The sequence below is a fragment of the Triticum urartu genome, chromosome 5 (genome assembly GCF_003073215.2).
Source record: "Triticum urartu cultivar G1812 chromosome 5, Tu2.1, whole genome shotgun sequence".
Classification (NCBI taxonomy): Eukaryota; Viridiplantae; Streptophyta; class Magnoliopsida; order Poales; family Poaceae; genus Triticum; species Triticum urartu.
In genome coordinates, this window is record NC_053026.1 from 62,868,892 (window position 1) to 62,889,253 (window position 20,362).

The following is a 20,362-nucleotide window of genomic DNA, read 5'->3' on the forward strand; positions in this document are numbered from 1 at the left end:
CTCTGCTAATATTTTCGATTTGTTCTCTACAGCTATTCATTTGTTTAGGCGCCTTAGACTCGGTTTGTAGTTGATGGAGTATTATATGCCAACTTATTTTATAATTGTGGTGGAGAATAGATATAAAATTTTTAAAAATTAACTGATGATTAGACAAATAAGATACTATAACGCATAGAAAAACTACTGGTTAAAATTAACTAGATTACCATGATCCACAATACAATGCCAGCGCAATGCTAGTTTGTGCATAAGACTACTAGTTTCTGCGACAATTCTATATTTAAACATATTGTTATCGCAACTTAAGTACAAAAGTATTCCTCGTCTCGATGGTGTGGCTAGTGTCGTCGCCTCTTCGAAGTGCGTGTGGAGGCGTATCTCCCTCGAATCTCACGCGACTCAGTCGATGTTGGTGTTTGATGGATCTGTTTGGATTCAATATTTGTCTAAGTGTTTGCAGATTTGATCCCCTGATCTACGCCTCTCTTCATCGACGATTTATGCTACTCTGGTGCACTGGTTATGTGAGGCCTTAGCACAATGGCTCTGACCGTCTATTACTCCCTCCATTTATAAATAAGCTCTTTAGAAATTTCAAAACGGATTACATTCAGATGTATGCAGATGTATTTTAGAGTGTACGTTCACTCATTTAGCTATGTATATAGTCTATATTAAGATGTTTAAAGTGACTTGCCGGTTTCGATGAGGGAGGGGCAATTAAGGCGATACTTTCGGTTGGTGGAATGATTCTAGTCATCGCTAGATGGTTCATGTAACTAGTTATATTTTTTATTTTCCGGATGTTCTCTGTACCATCATTATTGATTATGAATAGATTGAAGGTCTCTCTTCAAAAAGTACAAAATTACCAAATGCATGGACGTAGCTGATCGTTTACTCACTTTTCTGTCCCCAAAGCACACATGTAACAATGGCAGAAAGATAACACGCAGTTTAACGTGTTGAAAACAAGATTATCGCCCCTCAAAAAAGAAAAAGAAAAAAAAAACAAGATTATCGACCGAACCTTAACAAAGGGAAGAAAAATAATAATAAAGCGCGTATTAGTGCAGCTTGGTTTGCTGGTCGACCACTAAAACGAAACTATGCAAGTAACGTGACACTTACAAAAAAAAGGGATAACGTGACGCTTACACTTGTTTTCCCCGCTTGTTTTTTTGAATGTACGTAGTATATGCAGGTGGGCGCTCGAAAAAGAAAAAGGAAAAAAGAAAGCAGGTGAAAACAGAAAAAGGTGGGGTCACGTCGGGCTTTGCTGGGCTAGCTGGAGGCCAAGAAACCGCATGCGCTGTGTGACCGCGACCCCCACGCGCGAAAATGACCGCCTCGCCTCGCGGGACCACCACGCGCGATCGCTCACCAGGGATGGTGGGCCCGCCTGTCGGGGCCCGGTCCCACGTGCCTGCCACCTTGATCGCTCCTTTTCTCTCTCTCTTGCTCTGTTTCTATCTTTGCATCGTCTTTTCCGTTGCGTATGCCACTCCTTTTTTTTGACGAAAAACAGCATTGTGCTGATTTCATTCATTAAAATAGGATGAGACACCCCAAGAAATACAAGTCAAGGTTCAGGATGGCTAACAGCTAGAAAGGGGAAGGAAAAGCTATACAAATGTACACTAGAAAAAGAAAGAAAGAAGGAAATTATCTCGCGCCTGTCCATTGTGCTCCTTTGAATCCAGCGATTCTCCAAGAATTCAGCTCATTGATAATGTTTTCAGCGATCTTCAGGAAGTGGTTTGCCTTGTTGTTGAATATGCGGCTGTTTCTTTCTTTTCAAATCTGCCACGACACCGCCATTATAAGTGATGATAGGTCCTTTTTCCTGCCTGTACGATCCAGAGTCTTTAACCACCAGTCCAATATAGAGCCAGTATGAGCAATATGTAAGAGGTTAAATGGAAAATTATATATCGCCAGGCAATAGCCCCAGATTCCCCCCGTGAAAGGGCAGCTAGATACAAGGTGCAGACCATCTTCCCACCCTAAGTGGCATAATTGACAGATCGGGTTGTGAGGCCAACCTCGCTTCACAAGGTTGTCCGCAAGGTTTGTCCTCGCGTATGCCACTCCTCTCGCTGTTCGTTCCGCCCGTAGTCGCGTCTGGTCTGCAGCATTTTTTGACCTATTTTTTCGGCCTTTGTACTACGTATGAACTCCGTAATTCTGTGCCACGTGGTGTACAGAGGAATGCTTTGAGCACAACCTTCACAAAAATAGTACAATTTGCCAACCACAGTATATCTCGTCCATTTGAGGACGCGACAAGTCACAAGCGTGACAGCCTCGCCAAAATGATCGAGCTTGGAGGCTTGTCTCTCTGAGGTAATCGAGCTTGGCAAGTTGAGTAGTACTCCACCAAACGTCCAAACCTGCCTACGTGCAGGGGCCGCGCGTGCAACACGTCCGCGGATTTCGCCGGAGAAAAGGGACACAGTCACACAGTACGGCGAAAAGGAGCGCGCACGAATCCGACGCAATCATGCGTAGCCCGTCTCACGGGCGGTGGGGCCGGGGAGCTGCTGGGGTGGACGGCGAGGGGTTCGCGTTGCATGTGACGGGGTCCGACGCGGGGCCCGCGGACGGCGGCCATGTGAGCCTGCGCCCGGGGTGTCTCCGCTCCCCTCCCCCCCGCGCCGTCTGCTGCGCGCACCCCGCGGGCGCCCCTCCCGTACGTACGTACCGCGCTCCCTGGGAAGCGGGGCTGGGCTGCGCAACTGACGACACTCCCGCCGTTTGCCCGGCCCATTTAATTCTTTTTTTTTTTGCAAGAGGAGGGTGCTCCTTCTTGATTTGCAAGCAAAAGGAAGCTACTAGCTTAGATAGAGTGTGGCCAAACCTAGGTTAGCATGCATGCATGGGTCAGCTGATGGGTCACCGATCACCAACTATGAATGCAATCCAGCCATCATGCGGGATGGGCCGGGGCACCACACGTGTGGGTTAGATGTGATGCTTCTCAATCACAAGCGATTAACTCTCCATGAAATGCAGAGTGACCACTTAACTAATTAACCATATCGACTAGTAGCTATAGCTAGGAGTAGTTAGCTAGCTGCTCATCAGAGACGATCGATAACGACACAATATGTTGGAGGCACATCAGAGTCAAGTGAATTAATTAACCAACCACACTGGTAAAATTCCCATTTTTGACATCTCACTCACTCGCCAGTGGCGCGCAGTACTAGTCTAGAGAGAGTGCATGTTTTGTTCGGGGTTTACTGTTATTGGCGTTGTTAAATTAATCAGCTGCTGCGTACTCCACTGTATTAGCCAGCTGGATTTGGATGCTCTCGCTTGAATGGGCTACAGTGATGCTGGCTAGCTCCCCACCATGTCGTGTGCCATACTCAAACGTACGCCCGTCCAACATCTTGCATGTCTATCTTGTAGACCAATTTGTTTCAACAATAATGTGGTTCTATTTTGCAAAAAATTAATAATAAAATAAAAATAAAGTGGCCCTCTCCCTCGCTGGCTCGCTAGATACATCTTATTCACCCTTTTCAACAATTTAAACGGTTGAACTGCATCATTGCGGTTAATGTTGGCATAACTTAGTTTTATTTTTCAACACGGAAAACATAGTTTTGATGACAACAAAACTATGTGATCCACCCTAAAAAAAGCATGTGATCCACGTGCCACCGAATTAATACAATTCGATTCATATTTAAAAGTACTTACTTACGAGTTATGGCTATGATTATGTAATTATATAATTTTTTTTATTTTAAAGTTCGGTGCTAGGAAGTTAGAGCGCATTACCAACTAATTTATTGCTTGGTTTGGGTGAGGTGCATATTAAAAAAAACAATGAGCCTCTTCGTCGATTTCTATTAAAGAAAACGTCAGTTTTCCATCATACATCACTTCAGAGAAAGCAAAAGTAAGACTAGAACAAAAAGAGAAATCAGGGCATCTCCAATGCTATCCCCCAAAACGAATGCTATCGGTCCGCGGACCACGTCCGGACACGTTCACAGACATGATACGGGAACCGATCATCTAACCTTGTCCCTTAAACAGGCATCAAATCCGGACAACAGAGGTGGGCCAGGCGGACCTAGAGAACAAAGCACATGGGCTATGAATACATGTGGTCCAACTAACAGAGGGCCAAACGGACCTCCGCATGGTGTCCGGACTCCTGCAAAGTCCCCCCTGAGTTTCCTTCTGTTTTGGGTGTAAACAGACATGCAGAGTGGCCCTCAGGCGTTTAGGGGGCTACATTGGATGCTAGAAAGTGTTCGAACCACAAGGTCTTAACCTTTTTACAGAAGCTTACAGGACTACTTTGGAGATGCCCTAAGGTACTGAAAAACCAAGTAACTCACAGTCCCTTGAATTTCTTTTTTATCAACATGCAAACAATTCTAAGTATCACCACAACCCATAGCACCATCATGTAACAAGATGTTTTATGCAGAACAAAACAAATGCAAAGAGAGATGTTGAATAGAATATATATATTTTTTGAGCTGTCAATGAGGGGGGAGAATCCCCACCTGAATGCATTACTCATAGCGGACATGAGTTGCAGTTTACAGGTTTGCTGTAGTGAGCGAGGAGAGGCATTGATGCCATGACATGACGCCGACCTTTTGTTGAGGCACACTAAATACAACAGTCTAAAAGTAAAATCATTAACAATGTCTCTAACGGTTACATTGGCAGAGTGAGCTCGGGATTGAACAAGCATTGTTGGAGTTGAGAAGATCATCACCCCACTATGAGCCAGGGGGTTGCTAGTGCCCATCCATGAGTCCTGTTGTAGATCTGCACCATCACTTGCTTGATCTTCATGACACTCGCTTTGATAGTTCGATCCTTTCCCTTGGGTTGTCTACAAGATTGCTCAACTAGTGAGGTAGTGACATAAGCTAAAGACAATCGTTCGAGGATCGTCACACACTTTCATATGAAGGCCTGCTAAATTCCTGGTTTTCCAAATGGTTCAACACAAAGTAGTCTCCTTCACGAGAGCTAGTTTGCGCAGGTCAAGAGGAAACAAGTCTAACCAGGCACCAGTGGAATCATGCACATTCCTCATTTCAAAATAAATAAATAAATAAATCATGCACATCCTTAGGGGGATGAACAAATCAAGAGCACTAAAGATCACTCTCCAGGGAAATTTGACAAGGCTACAGTCAAATGCTCAATTGTCTCCGCACGTCCACATAAGCAACATTGACATTACCTGATGTAGGGTGGAACCCTAATCGGCCGATCTTTCACGAAAGGAGCGGAATCCCGCGAAGAACATGAGGAACACAAAGGGGAAAATGAGAGAAACACAAGGGGAAACGAAGAGGAACACTCAAACCAACATGAATAAGTCACACATGTGCTAGATCCTCGGATACATGGAACGATACACGGTACACGATCAACTAGGGACGATACAATGGTAACAGTCTTCTCCGGTGGAGGCTCGAATCTCCGTGGAGAAGGTAACCAAGTGGATGAGTAAAGCTCTCACACAAACATGAGCTAAACCTTTGCTAACCCTAGAAAGTTGGGCGAGGTGGAGTATATATAGTCTAGCGGGGAGAAGGGATACACGGGCCTCGGCCCTTCACTGTGCGCAGACAGGGGAGGCGGGATGTCCGGGCTGGTCGGGCCGGATGTCCGGGCTTTCAGGCGACACCGGATGTCCGGGCTGGGGAGGCGGGATGTCCGGGCTGGAGTGGTGGCATTTGTTGCTCTCGGGTTCGGAGGGGTCGGATTTCCGGGCTGGTGGTCGGATGTCCGGGGGCTCGGGAGAGGCCGGATGTCCGGGGGCTCGGGAGAGGCCAGATGTCCGGGCTGTCGGGGCCGGATGTCCGGGGCCTGTAGCTTCTGGCGGCTGTGCCGCTGTAGTGGATGACGCTCCAGGGGCCGGATGTCCGGGGTCATGTCCGGATGTCCGGGGCCTGGGAGATGTTCTTGGCTCCTTCCGTTGGTTCTCCTCATCCGTGGACTTGGGGACTTGTACATCTTCATGTGCATCTTCGGGAGGGTCCTCTTGGTGCCTAATCATGCACAACACCTCGGACTTAGGTAGTAGCCATGTCTCATGCATAAAAAGTGGAAGTTCGGAGAGGAGTGAGTTCACCTTATCTTCATAGCCTTGGCTCGGGCTCGTGTCATTGGTCCAAGTGGTGTCGTTGGAGGTGTAGGTGCGTCCATGGGGATGATCTTGGGATGCTCCGCATCATCTCCCCTCCCTTGGGGAAGATCCGTCCTCGGATCGAAATCCTCATCACCATGGTAGGGCGAGAGATCTTTGATGTTGAATATGTCGCTCACGGAGTACTTGTCACGAGGGATGTCGATCTTGTATGCGTTGTTGTTGTAGCGTGCAAGCACCTTGAATGGTCCATCCACGCGTGGTCAAAGTTTGGACTTGCGTTCTTGGGGAAAGCGGTCCTTGCGAAGGTGTAGCCACACGAGGTCTCCAATGTTGAATATCATAGGGTGCTTGTTGACGTTGAGCTTGGTCGCAAGGCGTTGTACTTGGCGCTCGATGGTGTTTCTTGTATCTTCATGCACCTTCTTGAGATGGGTCGCTCGTGCACTTGCGTCCAAATTGATGCGCTGTTGGAGTGGTAGAGGGAGAATATCCAATGGTGACAAAGGGTTGAATCCGTAGACGACCTCGAAGAGGGACTTGCCGGTTGTTGAGTGTCTTGCGCGGTTGTAGGCGAACTCGGCGATAGGTAGGCACTCCTCCCACTCTTTGATGTTCTTCTTGATGAGTACTCGAAGTAGAGTGGAGAGTGTGCGGTTGGTAACTTCCGTTTGGCCGTCGGTTTGAGGATGGTAAGCCGTGGAGAAGAGTAGCTTGATTTCGAGCTTGGCGCATAGGGTCTTCCAAAAGTAGCTAAGGAACTTGACGTCACGGTCCGAGACGATAGTCTTTGGCACTCCATGTAGACGCAATATTTCCCTACAAAAGAGATTAGCAACATGTGAAGCATCGTCTATCTTGTTGCAAGGAATAAAATGTGCTATTTTTGAGAAACGGTCCACACCGACAAATATTGAATCTTTCCCATTTCGAGTCCTAGGCAAACCAAGTACAAAGTCCATGCTAATGTCTTCCCATAGTTGGTATGGAATTGGTAGAGGCATATAGAGGCCACGAGATTGAGCTTTGGACTTAGCTTTGCGACATGTAGAGCATCGGTTGGTGAAACGATTGACGTCTCGAAACATCTTGGGCCAAAAGTAGTTCTTCGAGAGCGTGGCAAACGTCTTGTCGCATCCGAAATGTCCCATTAAGCCTCCTCCATGAGATTCCTGCAAAAGCAACAAACGAAGAGAAGACTCGAGGATGCAAAGTTTGTTAGCTCTCATAAGATATCCATCTTTGATGTAATAGCGTTCCCAAGATGTATGCTTGCACTTGGCATAAGGAGTAGCAAAAGTTGCATCATGCTCATGCAAGTCTTTGATATGCTCGAAGCTAATGACATCTAACTCAAGTTGTGTAACAAGCATGCATATGCGGGAAAGAGCATCCGCTACAATGTTTTCTTTACCCTTGATGTACTTGATGACATAAGGAAAAGACTCAATAAATTCACTCCATTTAGCATGACGCTTGTTCAACTTGGTTTGTCCCTTAAGATACTTAAGAGTCTCATGATGCACTCTTGTGTGGTGAAGATTATTTTCGTCATGCTTATCTTTACGAGGCTTTTGCCATCTTAATTGGTATCCCTCGTCTTGATGAGGCTTTCATCTTCTACCTTCACCATGGGTTGTCACAAGTATAGGTTCTTTATATGCTTATTAGTAAGCTTGTGAACCCATTTACTTGTTGTGTGTGGGAATGATAGGCCTTGCACCGTGTTGCCTCATTCCTTCAAGACTTTATTGTTGCTTAATGCTCATCCGTACATTAGTCTTCTCAAGTGCATTGCCTTGACTCTCACACATAATTTTGGTTGAGCCCATTCTTAAGTTGCCTCTTTCACTTGTTGCTCAACCTTGTGTTAGTTACAAGTACTAGGCTTAGTTTCCTATATGCTCACTTGCACTTGTTGTAAGTTTCTATTGATTTTGGGGGAGCTATGATCCTATTTTGTGCACTTTGTATCCAAATACAAAAATTCTTGATGTGCACAAATCATGGGGAGCTTCTCTAGTTTCTTTAGAACACTCCTCTGCTCATATCATAATATCTTTCTTTCTTGTGGCTCGTAGGATCATTGGCCTAGTTGGTTCAATTGGTATCTTTTGATAGCTTGCTTCAATTGGTATCTTTTGATCGCTTGATTGCTTGTGTCTCTGTCGATTATGTCTTTGTGGCATATCTTCCTTTAGCAATCTTTGGGCCTCAATATAGTTTGTCTTCCTCCAAGTATTTACCGTTGGTTATGTGTATTGCTTTCCTCTCTCTTGTTGAGAAATACACAACTTCTGGAGGAACTCAATCTATATTGGCCTTCTAAGCTTTTCACCCATTTTGGCAATCGATGCCAATGGGGGAGAAGTTTCAGAGAGTTTTGTGGAGGTTTCGGAGAGTTTTGTGGAGAAGTCTTTAGAGTTTTCTCCTTGCTTTGGTTTTGTTCCTAAGCATTTGTATCTCATACGCCTGCATTATTGGTTGTTGCATTGCATGGTGATGCATAATTCCTTGTATTAAACTCTCTTGAAAGTAATTGTCATCAATTACCAAAATGGGAGAGATTGAAAGAACATGCGGTGCCCCCATGTTTGGTTTTGGTAATTGATGACAATCTCTATGGACTAATGGTTGCCTTGAGTTATATTTGAAGGTTTTGTCCATAAGCTTTTCTTGGAGTACATGTGTTGGTTTCAAGGAGAGTTTGTGTCGACCAAGGTGCTATTCAAGGAATTACCTAAAGATTGGTCTTGTGAGAGGTTGATCAAGACTAAGTTAAAGAGTGAATCAAGTTGATCAACCCACAAAGCGTAGAAGATGTACCGAGAGGGATCAAGTGATCCCATGGTATGGTAAGCATTGTCAATTACGCTTTGTGTACTAACCCATGGTCTCCGTGAGGGTTCTTTGTGGGGTTAGGTTGCGGTGTGCAAGTTCAAGTGGAGCATCACGAAGATATCAAATGCTTGAAGCTTGCCGTCCTTTGTGGTGACAATGGACTTGTGAAGATGTGCGGAAGAGTGGCTCACCCATTGTGGAGTATGGGGGAGCAATCAACTAGTCTTCATCAAGTCAACACAATCAAGAAAGGTTGCGGTGTGCAAGTTCAAGTGGAGCATCACAAAGAGATCAAATGCTTGAAGCTTACCGTCCTTTGTGGTGACAATGGACTTGTGAAGATGTGCGGAAGAGTGGCTCACCCATAGTGGAGTATGGGGGAGCAATCAACTAGTCTTCATCGAGTCAACCCAATCAAGAAAGGTGGTCCAACTTGAGGGAGTCAAGATTGTCATCATCCAGCTCAAGTGGACCATGTGCAAGGCAAAGGTTTGCCCTTGATAGGTTTTCTATTTTACCGGTCTCATGATGGTAGTTGGGAGACCGGGTTATAGGATCGATTGCCGTACTATCAAGGGGGGCTCTCGATGAGTAGCTTGATCGTATCGTTCGCTGAGAGCTCAAACCATTGCATCCTTGCATCATCTTTCTTGGTTCTTGTTTGGTTCTCTTTGAGAGTCTTAGAGCTTATGGCCATCTTGATGACAAGCTCGAGTTCATCGAAAACGGAGTTCACATGCTTCTTCTATGATGTTTTCGATGTTGGAGGTTTTGCCGGTTCTTCTCGGTTGGAGGTTTCACTCCTCTTTTTGTTGGCATACCTCCCCTGCCTCTTCTTACTATAACCAGTCGCTGTTTTGATGCTACTCGTCGTCTTGTTTCCAACAAGCTTGAGTTTGCTCAATCCGGAGCTCATATGCAGAAGTTATGACTGTTCTTGTTTTCTTGAGTGTGGTTTTGTCAGGGTCCCAGCGCTAGTACCGTGGTACCCAGCGGTAGTACCGCTGAGGGGTCACAAGCGGCAGTACCGCTCCGCAGCGGTAGTACCGGCAGTGACTCCACAGCAGTACTACCGCTGGCTTACCAGGTCCCTACCGCGTCGATTCGAGGGGTCTTTTTCTCTGTCGGATTGTGCGGTACCTCGCTGCGGCAGTAGTACGGCAGTACCGCTCCTTAGCGGCAGTACCGCCCTTCCTTCGCGGTAGTACCGCCCGGTTCCCTCTTTCCCTTTACCCTTCGTTCTGTGTGGCAGTACCGCCGAAGGGTGCGGTAGTACCGCTTAACCCAACGGTAGTACCACTGTCTCCCGCGGTACTACCGCCCCAAGGTTCATGTTTTGTTGCTCCTTTTCCCTGTTTCTTCCACCTGAGCGGTAGTACCGCTCGTGTGCGGGCTGAGCACATAACGGTTGGATTTCCCCCCTCCTATAAAAGGGGTCTTCTTCCCAAATGAACCTTATCCTTTGAGCTCGTGTTCTTTCCCCATTGATGACCTTCTTCGAGCTTGCTAACTCTCAATCCCTCCATGGATTCTTGCTAGTTTTTGAGGGAAAAGAGAGAGGAGATCTAGATCCACATTTCCACCAATCACTTTCTCCTCTATGTGAGGGGAACCCCTTGGATCTAGATCTTGGAGTTCTTGGTGTTCTCCTTCTTATTCTTCCTCTCATTTTCCTCCCTAGCATTAGTTGCTTCGGTGGGATTTGAGAGAGAAGGACTTGGGCACTCCGTGTGCCCTTGCCATTGCATTTGGTGCATCGGTTTGAGTTCTCCATGGTGATACGTGGAAGTGAAGGTTGAGAAGCTTATTACTCTTCGGTGTTTGGGCACCCTAGAGCTTGTTCCTCTTGGGTGCCTTGGCGCCCTAGACGGTTGGTGTTGTTCGGAGCTCAATCATTGTGGTGAAAAGCTCCGGGCAAGCATCGGGGTCTCCAATTAGGTTGTGGAGATCGCCCCGAGCAATTTGACGGGTACCGGTGACCGCCCCCAAGGGTTGCCAAAGTGTACGGGTTCGGTGACCGCCCCCAAGGGTTGCCATTTGTATGGGTTCAGTGACCGCCCTCAAGGGTCCCTTAGTGGAATCACGACATCTTGCATTGTGCGAGGGCGTGAGGAGATTACGGTGGCCCTAGTGGCTTCTTGGGGAGCATTGTGCCTCCACACCGCTCCAAACGGAGATTAGCATCCGCAAGGGTGTGAACTTCGGGATACATCGTCGTCTCCGCGTGCCTCGGTTATCTCTTACCCGAGCCCTTTACTTATGCACTTTACTTTGTGATAGCCATATTGTTCTTTGTTATATATCTTGCTATCTCATAGTTGCTTATCTTGCTTAGCATAAGTTGTTGGTGCGGTGAGCCTAGTTGTTTTAGGTTTTATGCTTGGCAAATTAACCGCTAGGTTTATTCCGCATTTGTTCAAGCCTAAACCGTAATTATTTTAAAGCGCCTATTCACCCCCCTCTAGGCGACATCCACGATCTTTCAACTCCCTCCATCGATAATGACCTTGACGGATCGTCCATTGTGTTGGGGATCGTAGCAGAAATTTTAAATTTTCTACACATCACCAAGATCAATCTATGGAGTAATCTAGCAACGAGGGGAAGGGGAGTGCATCTACATACCCTTGTAGATCGCTAAGCGGAAGCGTTGCAAGAACGCGGATGAAGGAGTCGTACTCGCAGCGATTCAGATCGCGGTTGATTCCGATCTAAGCGCCGAACAACGGCGCCTCCGCGTTCAACACACGTGCAGCCCGGTGACGTCTCCCACGCCTTGATCCAGCAAGGGGAGAAGGAGAGGTTGGGAAGACTCCGTCCAGCAGCAGCACGACGGCGTGGTGGTGGTGGAGGAGCGCGGGACTCCAGCAGGGCTTCGCCAAGCACTACGAGAGACGAGGAGGGAGAGAGGTAGGGCTGCGCCAAGAGAGATCAAATCATATGTTGGGCAGCCCCCATACCTCAAGTATATATAGGGGAGGGGAGGGGGCTGAGCCCCCTCTATGGTTCCCACCCCAAGGGGTGCGGCAGCCCTAGATCCCATCTAGGGTGGCGACCACAAGGGGGAGAGGGGGAGGCGCACCTGTGGTGGGCCTTAGGGCCCATCTGCCCTAGGGTTTGCCCCCTTCCCCTCTTGGAGGCGCCTTGGGCCTTGGTGGGAGGCGCCCCAGCCCACCTAGGGGCTGGTCCCTTCCCACTATTGGCCCATGCAGGCCTCCGGGGCTGGTGGCTCCACCTGGTGGACCCCGGGGACCCTCCCAGTGGTCCCGGTACGTTACCGATAGCACCCGAAACTTTTCCGGTGACCAAAACGGGACTTCCCATATATAAATATTTACCTCCGGACCATTCCGGAACTCCTCGTGACGTCCGGGGTCTCATCCGGGACTCTGAACAACATTCGGTAACCGCGTACATACTTTCCCTATAACCCTAGCGTCATCGAACCTTAAGTGTGTAGACCCTACGGGCTCGGGAGTCATGCAGACATGGCCGAGACAACTCTCCGGTCAATAACCAACAGCGGGATCTAGATACCCATGTTGGTTCCCACATGCTCCACGATGATCTCATCGGATGAACCATGATGTCAAGGATTCAATCAATCCCGTATACAATTCCCTTTGTCTATCGGTACGATACTTGCCCAAGATTCGATCGTCGGTATCCTGATACCTTGTTCCATCTCGTTACCGGCAAGTCTCTTTACTCGTTCCGTAACACATCATCCCGTGATCAACTCCTTGGTCACATTGTGCACATTATGATGATGTCCTACCGAGTGGGCCTAGAGATACCTCTCCGTTACACGGAGTGACAAATCCCAGTCTCGATTCGTGCCAACCCAACAGACACTTTCGGAGATACCCGTAGTGCACCTTTATAGCCACCTAGTTACGTTGCGACGTTTGGCACACCCAAAGCACTCCTACGGTATCCGGGAGTTGCACAATCTCATGGTCTAAGGAAATGATACTTGACATTAGAAAAGCTTTAGCATACGAACTACACGATCTTGTGCTAGGCTTAGGATTGGGTCTTGTCCATCACATCATTCTCCTAATGATGTGATCCCGTTATCAACGACATCCAATGTCCATGGTCAGGAAACCGTAACCATCTATTGATCAACGAGCCAGTCAACTAGAGGCTTACTAGGGACATGGTGTTGTCTATGTATCCACACATGTATCTGAGTTTCCTATCAATACAATTCTAGCATGGATAATAAACGATTATCATGAACAATGAAATATAATAATAATAACTAATTTATTATTGCCTCTAGGGCATATTTCCAACAGTCTCCCACTTGCACTAGAGTCAATAATCTAGTTCACATCGCCATGTGATTAACACTCACAGGTCACATCGCCATGTGACCAACATCCAAAGAGTTTACTAGAGTCACTAATCTAGTTCACATCACTATGTGATTAACACTCAATGAGTTCTAGGTTTGATCATGTTATGCTTGTGAGAGAGGTTGTAGTCAACGGGTCTGCAATATTCAGATCCCTATGTATTTCACAAAACTTTATGTCATATCATAGATGCTGCTACCACGCTCCACTTGGAGCTATTCCAAATTGTTGCTCCATTATACGTATCCGGTATCTCTACTCAGAGCTATCCGAATAGGTGTTAAGCTTGCATCGACGTAACTCTTTACGTCGAACTCTTCATCACCTCCATATCCAAGAAACATTTCCTTATTCCTCTAAGGATAATTTTGACCGCTATTTGGTGATCTACTCCTAGATCACCTTTGTACCCTCTTGCCAGTCATGTGGCAAGGCACACATCTGGTGCGGTACTCAGCATGGCATACCGTATAGAGCCTATGACAAAAGCATAGGGGACGACCTTCGTCCTTCCTCTTTCTTCTGCCGTGGTCAATCTTTGATTCTTACTCAACTTCACGCCTTACAACTCAGGTAAGAACCCCTTCTTTGACTGATCTATTTTGAACTCCTTCAAAAACATGTCAAGGTGTGCGTTCTTTGAAAGTACCATCAGGCGTCTTGATCTATCTCTATAGATCTTGATGCCCAATATGTAAGCAGCTTTATCCAGGTCTTCCTTTGAAAAACACTCTTCAAACAACCATTTATGCTTTCAGAAATTCTACATTATTTTGGATCAACAATATGTCATCCACATATATTTATCAAAAATGTTGAAGTGCTCCCACTCAGTTTCTTGTAAATACAAGTTTCTAGCAAACATTGTATAAACCTAAAAGCTTTGATCACTCCATCAAAGCATATATTCCGACTCCGAGATGCTTGCTCTAGTCCATAGAAGGATTGCTGGAGCCAGCATACCTTTTAGCATCCCTAGGATCGACAAAACCTTTTATTGTATCACATACAACCTTTTCTTACGAAAACTGGTAAGAAAACTTGTTTTGACATCCATCTGTCAGATTTCATAATCGAAAAATACAGCTAATGCTAACATGATTTCGACGGACTTAAGCATCGCTACGGGTGAGAAATTCTCATCGTAGTCAACTCCTTGAACTTGTGAAAAGACTCTTTCCCACAAGTCGAGCTTCATAGACGGTAACATTACCGCCCACGTCCGTCTTCTTCTTAAAGATCCATTTATCTCAATGACTTGCCGATCATTGGGCAAGTCCACCAAAGTCCATGCTTTGTTCTGATACATGGATCCTCTCTCGGATTTCATGGCTTCTAACCATTTGTCGGAATATGGGCCCACCATCGCTTCTCCATAGCTTGTAGGTTCATTGTTGTCTAACAACATGATATCTAAGACAGGATTACCGTACCACTCAGGAGTAGTACATATCCTTGTCGACCTACGAGGTTCGATAGCAACTTGATCCGAAGCTTCATGATCACTATCATTAACTTCCTATTCAACAGACGTAGGCGCCACAGAAAACATCCTTCTGTGTTGCATCACTCTCTGGTTGAAGTAAAGGTTCGACAACCTCATCAAGTTCTATCTTCCTCCCACTCAATTCTTTCGAGAGAAACTCCTTCTCGACAAAGGACCCGTTCTTAGCGACAAACAATTTGCCCTCGGATCTGAGATAGAAGGTGTACCCAATTATCACCTTTGGGTATCCTATGAAGATGTGTTTGTCCGCTTTGGGTTCGAGCTTCTCCGGCTGAAGCCTTAAGCATCGCATCCCCAAACATTACCACGACCGAGATTCAATGAACCATTCACATAGGGTGCATGACCATGAAAGGTATCATTCATGTAAACAGAATAACCATTATTCTCTAACTTAAATGAATGACCGTATTGCAACGAACATGATCTAATCATATTCATGCTCAACGTAGACACTTGATAACATTTATCTAGGTTCAATACTAATCCCGAAGGCAGATGGAGCGTGCGATGGTGATCTCATCAACTCTGGAAACACTTCCTATTGGAAATATGCCCTAGAGGCAATAATAATTTGGTTATTATTATATTTCCTTGTTCATGATAATCGTTTATTATCCATTCTAGAATTGTATTGATAGGAAACTCAGATACATGTGTGGATACATAGACAACACCTTGTCCCTAGTAAGCCTCTAGTTGACTGGCTCGTTGATCAATAGATGGTTACGGTTTCCTGACCATGGACATTGGATGTCGTTGATAATGGGATCACATCATTAGGAGAATGATGTGATGGACAAGACCCAATCCTAAGCCTAGCACAAAGATCGTGTAGTTCGTATGCTAAAGCTTTTCTAATGTCAAGTATCATTTCCTTAGACCATGAGATTGTGCAACTCCCGGATACTGTAGGAGTGCTTTGGGTGTGCCAAACGTCACAACGTAACTGGGTGGCTATAAAGGTACACTACAGGTATCTCCGAAAGTGTCTGTTGGGTTGGCATGAATCGAGACTGGGATTTGTCACTCCGTGTAAACGGAGAGGTATCTCTGGGCCCACTCGGTAGGACATCATCATAATGTGCACAATATGATCAAGGAGTTGATCACGGGATGATGTGTTACAGAAAGAGTAAAGAGACTTGCCGGTAATGAGATTGAACAAGGTATCGGGATGCCAACGATCGAATCCCGGGCAAGTATCGTACCACTAGACAAAGGGAATTGTATACGGGATTGATTAAGTCCTTGACATCGTGGTTCATTCGATGAGATCATCGTGGGGCATGTGGGAGCCAACATGGGTATCCAGATCCCGCTGTTGGTTATTGACCGGAGAGTTGTCTCGGCCATGTCTGCATGACTCCCGAACCCGTAGGGTCTACAGACTTAAGGTTCGATGACGCTAGGGTTATAGGGAAAGTATGTACGCGGTTACCGAATGTTGTTCGGAGTCCCGGATGAGATCCTGGACGTCATGAGGAGTTCCGGAATGGTCCGGAGGTAAAGATTGATATATAGGAAGTATGGTTTTGGCCACCGAAAGTGTTCCGGGCATCACCGGTAGTGTACCGGGACCACCGGAGGGGTCCGGGGGTCCACCGGGAGGGGCCACGGCCCCCGGAGGCATACATGGGCCAAGTGTGAGAAGGGACCAGCCCCTAGGTGGGCTGGGGCGCCTCCCCACCAAGGCCCATACGCCTAGAGAGGAGAGGGGGTAAACCCTAAGGGCAGATGGGCCCTAAGGCCCATGCCTGGTGCGCCTCCCTCTCCCCCCCACTTGGCTGCCACCCCAGATGGGGATTGGGGCAGCCGCCACCCCTAGGGTGGAAACCCTAGGTGGGGGCACAGCCCTCCCTCCCCCCCTATATATAGTGGAGGCAAAGGGGCAGCCCAACACATGAAGTTCCTCCCCTGTTGGCGCAGCCCTACCCCTCTCCCTCCTCGTCTCTCGTAGTGCTTGGCGAAGCCCTGCTGGAGTCCCCGCGCTCCTCCACCACCACCACGCCATCGTGCTGCTGCTGGATGGAGTCTTCCCCAACCTCTCCTTCTCCCCTTGCTGGATCAAGGTGTAGGAGACGTCACCGGGCTGTACGTGTGTTGAACACGGAGGTGCCGTCCGTTCGGCACTAGGATCATCGGTGATTTGGATCACGACGAGTATGAATCCATCAACCCCGTTCACTTGAACGCTTCCGCTTAGCGATCTACAAGGGTATGTAGATGCTCTCTCCTTCCCCTCGTTGCTAGATTACTCCATAGATTGATCTTGGTGATGCGTAGAAAATTTTAAAATTCTGCTGCGATCCCCAATAGTGGCATCATGAGCTAGGTCTATGCGTAGTTTCTATGCACGAGTAGAGCACAAAGCAGTTGTGGGCGTCGATTTTGTCAATTTACTTGCCGTTACTAGTCTTATCTTGATTCGGCGGCATCGTGGGATGAAGCGGCCCGGACCGACCTTACACGTACTCTTACGTGAGACTGGTTCCACCGACTAACATGCACTAGTTGCATAAGGTGGCTAGCGGGTGTCTGTCTCTCCCACTTTAGTCGGATCGGATTCGATGAAAAGGGTCCTTATGAAGGGTAAATAGAAATTGGCATATCACGTTGTGGTTTTCACGTAGGTAAGAAACGTTCTTGCTAGAAACCTATAGCAGCCACGTAAAAACTTGCAACAACAATTAGAGGACGTCTAACTTGTTTTTGCAGCATATGCCTTGTGATGTGATATGGCCAAAAGGATGTGATGAATGATATATGTGATGTATGAGATTGATCATGTTCTTGTAATAGGAATCACGACTTGCATGTCGATGAGTATGACAACCGACAGGAGCCATAGGAGTTGTCTTAATTTATTTATGACCTGCGTGTCAACATAAACGTCATGTAATTACTTTACTTTATTGCTAAACCGTTAGCCTTAGTAGTAGAAGTAATAGATGACGAGACAACTTCAAGAAGACACGATGATGGAGATCATGATGATGGAGACCATGGTGTCATGCCGGTGACAACGATGATCATGGATCCCCGAAGATGGAGATCAAAAGGAGCAAAATGATATTGGCCATATCATGTCACTATTTGATTGCATGTGATGTTTATCATGTTTTACATCTTATTTGCTTAGAACGACGGTAGCTTAAGTAAGATGACCCCTCACAATAATTTCAAGAAAGTGTTCCTCCTAACTGTGCACCGTTGCAAAGGTTTGTTGTTTCAAAGCACCACGTGATGATCGGGTGTGATAGATTCTAACGTTCGAATACAACGGGTGTAAGCCAGATTTACACACGCAATACACTTAGGTTGACTTGACGAGCCTAGCATGTACAAACATGGCCTCGGAACAAGAAGACCGAAAGGTCGAACATGAGTCGTATAGAAGATACGATCAACATGAGATGTTCACCGTTGATGACTAGTCCGTCTCACGTGATGATCGGACACGGCCTAGTCGATTCGGATCATGTTTCACTTAGATGACTAGAGGGATGTCTATCTGAGTGGGAGTTCATTAAATAATTTGATTAAATGAACTCAATTATCATGAACATAGTCTAAATTGTCTTTGCAAATATGTTGTAGATGAATAGCTCACGTTGTAGCTCCCTATTTCAATACGTTCCTAGAGAAAGACCAAGTTGAAAGATATTGTAAGCAATGATGCGGACTAGGTCCGTAGTCCGAGGAGTGTCCTCACTGATACACAGAAGGCTTACGTCTTTGATGCACCGCTCGATGTGCAAACCCCTACAACGTCGTCTGTGGATGTTATGAACATCTAACAGACACGTCCTGATGACTACTTGATAGTTTAATGCACCATACTTTACGGCTTAGAATCGGGATTCCAATGACGTTTTGAATGGCATAGAACATATGAGATGTTCCAAGAGCTGAAATTGGGATTTCATGCTCATGCCCGTGTTGAGAGGTGTGAGACCTCTGATAAGTTCTTTTGCCAACAAGATGGAGGAGAATAGCTCAGCTAGTGAGCATGTGCTCAGAATGTGTGGGTGCTACAATCACTTAAATCAAGTGGGAGTTAAACTTCCAGATAAGATAGTGATTGATAGAGTTCTCTAGCCACTATCACTAAGCTACTAGATCTTCGTGATGAACTATGACATGCAAGGGATGGAGTTGATCCCGGAGCTGTTCGCGGTGCTTAAGACTGCAAAAGGTAGAAATCAAGAAGGAGCATCAAGTGTTGATAGTTTAACAAGACCACTGGTTTAAAGAAGGGCAAGGGCTAGAAGGGAAACTTCATGGATGGCAAACTAGTTGCCGCTCCAGTGAAGGAACCCAAGGTCGAACCCAAACCCGAGACTAAGTGCTTCTATTGTAAAGGGAACGGTCACTGGTAGCGGAATTACCCCAAATGCATGGTAGATAAGAAGGCTGGCAACTTCAAAAAATTTATACATGTTATTAATGTGTACCTCACTAGTACTCCTGGTAGCACCTGGGTATTGGATACCGGTTCAGTTACTATTATTGGTGACTTGAAGCAAAAGCTACGGACTAAACGGAGACTGGCTGAGGGCGAGGTGACGATGTGTGTTGGAATTGTTTCCAAAGTTGATGAGATCACCATCGCACGCTCCATCTGCCTTCGGGATTAGTATTGAACCTAGATAAATGTTATCAGGTGTCTACGTTGAGCATGAATATGATTAGATCATGTTCATTGCAATACGGTCATTCATTTAAGTTAGAGAATAATGGTTATTCTGTTTACATGAATGATACCTTTCATGGTCATGCACCCTATGTGAATGGTTCATTGAATCTCGGTCGTGGTAATACACATGTTCATGCCAAAAGATGTAGAGTTAATAATGATAGTACCACTTTCTTGTGGCACTGCCGCTTAGGTCATATTGGCGTAAGATGCATGAAGAAACTCCATATCGATGGATGTTTTGAAGTCACTTGATTTTGAATCACTTGACACATGCGAGCCATGCCTCATGGGCAGGATGACTAAGACCCCGTTTTCAGGTACAATGAAACGGGCAAGTGACTTGTTGGAAATCATGCATGCTGATACATGTGATCCAATGAGAATTGAAGCGTGCGGTGGATATCGCTATTTTCTCATCTTCACTGACGATTTGGGTAGATATAGGTATATCTACTTAATGAAGCACAAGTGTGAAACATTTGAAAAGTTCAAGCGATTTCAGAGTGAAGTTAAGAATCATCATAACAATAAGATCATGTTCCTATGATCTGATCAAAAAGGGATTTTCTGAGTTATGAATTTGGCAATCACTTAAGACATTGTGGAATTGTTTCACAGTTGAAGCCACCTGGAACACCACAAGGTAATGGTGTGTCCGGACGTCGTAATCGAACCTTATGAGATATGGTGCGATCTATGATGTCTCTTACCAATCTACCATTTTCATTTTGAGGTTATGCATTAGAGACAGCTGCATTCACTTTAGATAGGACACCATATAAGTCTGTTGAGATGACGCCGTATGA